At 45.8% G+C, this 4,492-nt stretch overlaps 1 long non-coding RNA gene across 1 annotated transcript; it reads right to left on the minus strand.

Moving 5' to 3' along the window:
* Nucleotides 1-415: 415 nt before the first annotated feature.
* Nucleotides 416-3,197, minus strand: LOC116639327. Its single transcript, XR_004300820.1, has 3 exons — nt 3,149-3,197; nt 1,737-1,845; nt 416-1,229 (listed from the first exon to the last, which is right to left on the minus strand). It is a non-coding gene; the product is annotated as an uncharacterized LOC116639327 (long non-coding RNA).
* Nucleotides 3,198-4,492: the final 1,295 nt, after the last annotated feature.

Genomic DNA, 4,492 nt, shown 5'->3' on the forward strand with positions numbered 1-4,492 from the left:
TTTCAGGCTGCTCAGGCTGTTTCTTTCAGTTTGGACTCATCTGCAGTAACCCTCTGCAGGTGGGGGCAAGCTATGGTCTCTCCAGGCGAGGAGAGAGTGCTCAAGCACCTTACAGGTGTCTAGCTTTGGGCGCCGCCCCCCCCCCCACTCTGCCTCATTTTCCTCCTCTGGAAAACTCTGCTCTCACTGCTTTGCCCTGTGTTGAGGGATTAAACAGGCTCATATGTGTCAAAGTGCCTGGCAGACTGTAGGCCCCTCCCAAATATAATTACTATCCGGCTATGGCCTGAGATTTACTGGACATGTCACAGGGGTACTAACAGGAGGTGCCCTGCCGGAGATTTAACCTGGGCTTTTGTTCTCTTCTTTCATGAGGTGGTTGCCAGGCACATCAGGGTGCAGGCAGGAGAAGAAAGGCACGGAGGCCAGCTTCCCGGAGAAGGGCAGGTGCACAGCAAGGAGCCCTCATGCTCTTGAGAGAAGGATACGAACAGGTGTTTACAATTCCGGATATTTAAAAGAGTTCCCCGCGGTGCTCTTGGGCCAGGGGAAAGGGCTTTGTTTGGGGTGGAGAGTAGAATCAGTCCTGCTTGGGGGTTCCTGCTGTGTTCTTGTGCCCTGGGAAATAACGAAGTATGAGAAAATGAATAAGAATCATACTTGAAGAGCCCTACATGGGGCCTCTGGCTGCTGGTCAGGGGCTTGGTTTCCGCCTTTGCGTGTATCCAAGAAATTGTGTAGGCGTGAGTTTCAACAGGGACACTGTGTGGTAGCAGGAATCCGTGGCCGAGAGAATCCCCGGCTGTTCTGAACTGAACAGACTCCAGTTCCTCTATGCCTGGTATGTGCAAAGCTCATTTTTGTTTTTACTTGGCCTGTCCCCAGGGCTATGGGACAGTTTCTTGGGAAGGGAGGAAGCCTCCAGAGGGAGATGTTGGACTTTTCATGTAGATGTGTGCTTGGGAGATTAATTGGAAAAATAAGTGGAATGTGACCATATTTGTGCTCTGAGTCTATGGAGCAGTTCATACCAGTTATATTAATTATCCCAGAAGGCATTGTGAAATGCTAAGAAGAGATTTGGTCTTAATTAACTTTTGTTTTTAGGATTACAAGATGAATAGGTCTTTTGAGGGCAGGGGATGGTCTGTTTCCTGGGCCTGGAGGCGATGGAGTCAAAGGTATGTTTGGGATCCAGTCAGAAGGCTGGTGAGTCTGGGTCTTCGCATCTGTCAGAGAGAGTAGTCGGAGAAGATGGAAATGCAGGTTACTTCTGGACCATGGAAGGCCTTGGGTGCCTCCACTGAGGGGTCTGGAGTAGCTTGGGCACTTTGGAAGGAGCAGTTCCATCTGGCTATACCCATCAGGGGTTTGGGGGCTGAAAAGCTGCCTCCTGAGGGCTGATGCAGTCTCCAAGATGGCCACCCATCTAGGAGTCCTAGCGACCTCAGCCCTCAAGCCCTCAAACTCCTTATCCACAGTCCCTGCTCAAAAAACAGCCAACGCGGCAGCTCCGGGTGGCCAGGATTGCGACACCAATGTGTTTGTTCCCCGTGTTTGTGAAATACCTCAGAGGCACTGTTCCAGTCCCACCTGACTAGTTTTCTGATTGCCACATGGCCCTGGCTCTATCTGCCAATACTCAACCAGGGCTGACTAGTCAGAGATTTTGAGATGTTTATGGGTTCAGAACTCAAGAGACCTCATTTCTGTTTGTCTGAGTGAGGAGATCTTACCTTCCATAAGCTTCTGAATATCACTTGTTGGGCTGGGAGGCAGCTCTGTGACCCTGGAGTGAGTAGGGTGACCTTGGGCCAGTCACTTGACCTCTCCAAGCTTTTGTCCCTTTAAATGCATAATGAAGATAATTATTCCTATCTTGCAAGACTGTGACCCACAAGTATACCACCAGATGGAAGGTCAGGTACCAGGTCACTTACTAGGCTTCCTTTCCTTAAAGGTCACTGAAAGCAAAGTTGGCCTCAAATTTCTGAGTCATTAAAATTCAGTCTTGCATTTAATTCTTGCAAATGAATTGCTGTCAATCTTTGACTGAGAGCAGGGAGAAGAGGCCTAGCTAATATATAACATAATAGGAACTCAGAAGCCTCTGGAAATTGGCTCAAAAATATGGTCAGTGGTCTGAAACCATAAAAATCCTAGAAGAGAGCACAGGTAGTAATTTTCTCTGACATCGACTATAGCAACTCTTTTCTAGCTAGGTCTCCGGAGGCAAGGGAAACAAAAGCAAAAAGAAACTATTGGGACTACATCAACATAAAAAGCTTCTGCACAGCAAAGGAAACAATCAACAAAACTAAAAGGCAACCTACTGAATGGGAGAAGATATTTGCAAATGACATATCTGATAAAGGATTAGTATCCAAAATATATAAAGAACCTATACAACTCAACACCCAAAAAACAAATAATCCAATTTAAAAATGGGCAGAAGACAGGAACAGACATTTCTCCAAAGAAGACATGCAGATGGCCAACAGACACATGAAAAGATGTTCATCATCACTCACCATCAGGGAAATGCAAAACAAAACTACAATGAGCTCTCACCTCACACCTTTAGTCAGAATGGTTAAAATCAACAGCACAAGAAACAACAGGTGTTGGGCAGGATGTGGAGAAAAAGGAACCGTCTTGCACTGTTGGTGGGAATGCAAACTGGTGCAGCCGCTCTGGAAATCAGTATGGAGGTTTTTTCAAAAAGTTAAAAATAGAACCCCCTAGAATCCGGCTATTGCACTACTGGTTATTTAGCCAAGGAATACAAAAACACTAATTCAAAAGGATATATGCACCCTTATGTATATAGCAGCATTATTTACAATAACCAAATTATGGAAGCAGCCCAAGTGTCCACTGACTGATGAATGGATAAGGAAAATGTGGCAGGCAAATATGTATATATAATGCTAAGTGAAATAAGTCAGTCAGACCAAGACAAATACTGTATAATTTCACTCATATATGAAATTAAAGAAACAAAACAAACTAACAAAGAAAAAAAAAGAGACAAACCAAAAAACAGACTCTTAACTATAGAGAACAAACAGATGGTTACCAGAGGGGAGGTGGGTGAAGGGGGTGGAGGAAATAGGTGATGGGGATTAAGAGTATACTTATGGGGCACCTGGGTGGCAGAGTTGGTTAAGCGGCTGCCTTCGGCTCAGGTCATGATCCTGGAGTCCCAGGATGGAGCCCCGCATCGCGTGGGACTTCCTTCTCAGCCAGGAGCCTGCTTCTCCCTCTCCCTCTGCCCCTCCCCTTGCTCATGCGCACTCTTGTGCTCTCTCTCTCAAATAAATAATGTCTTAAAAAGAGTACACTTACCATGATGAACACTGAGTAATGTATAGAATTGCTGAACCACGATATCGTACATCTGAAACTAATATAACACTCTGTTAACTATACGGGAATTAAAATTTAAAAATAAAAAGGAATATGGTCAGTGGTATTCAGCCCAAGGAAGCGAGCTGTAGGAGATGTGCGACCTTATGCATCATTTCCTTCATCGCCCTCCTTCTACCAAGGGGATAAAAACTGAATTTGCGGAGGGGTAGGGCTCACAGTTATTGGGTTTCTATTATGTGCGAAGCATGAAGAGAGTCAGAGAATAGTTATGCGTGTGCTTTCTCATCTTGTCATTTCTTCAACCCAAAGAAATAGGCAGCATTATTGTTAAATAACAATTGCTCATTTAGTCAAAATTTATTGAGTGATTAATATGTACCAGGCATTGCTTTGGGAGTTAGAACATGGGAGAAAACAGGCCCAGCGTGGTGATATGCCTTGCTCAAGGTCACCCAGCTGGTCCGCAGCGGAGCGGATAAGATCCCTCCTTTACTGAGGCTTTATTTCAGAGCTGTTTTCAATCTGAGATGCTGCACAGGCAGTCACACAAATGTGCACACATATGTACATACACACGTGCACACGCTTGCATGCATTCTCACACGCAAGCACACACACCACACAAATGCATACATTCTCACACATTCACCTGTGCTCACACACAAACACACATGCACAAATATACCCACAGGTGTGCACACACACACCATTCTAGCACACACACCGGATACATATATACTTGTACATACATTCACATGCACCATTCCATTCATTGGGAAAATTTTTTCAAACTGCTGGAATCTGAATATTTCAGATCAGAAATACTACAGACATAATCTCAAAGGTTTCATTCTGTTTGCTTCCCTCCCTTCCCCCTCCCTCCCCTCCCCCCCCTCCCCTTTTTCTCCGCTCCCTCCCCATTCTGTGACCTGGCCTCTCTTCCTGATTTTTCCTAGCAGTGCCTTCTTAGGGAACCATTAGGACTCCCAGGCTCGGGTTGCAGTACTCAGCTAGAAAGCAAAGACTCTAAGGCCATCAAAGGCTGACTCTGCCAAACTGGGCTTTCCCCACGCAGCTGCACTAATCTCCCGAAGTCCCCTTCCCGCCCCATCCTCTGCCT

The sequence above is a fragment of the Phoca vitulina genome, unplaced genomic scaffold (genome assembly GCF_004348235.1).
Source record: "Phoca vitulina isolate PV1807 unplaced genomic scaffold, GSC_HSeal_1.0 scaffold18, whole genome shotgun sequence".
Lineage (NCBI taxonomy): Eukaryota > Metazoa > Chordata > Mammalia > Carnivora > Phocidae > Phoca > Phoca vitulina.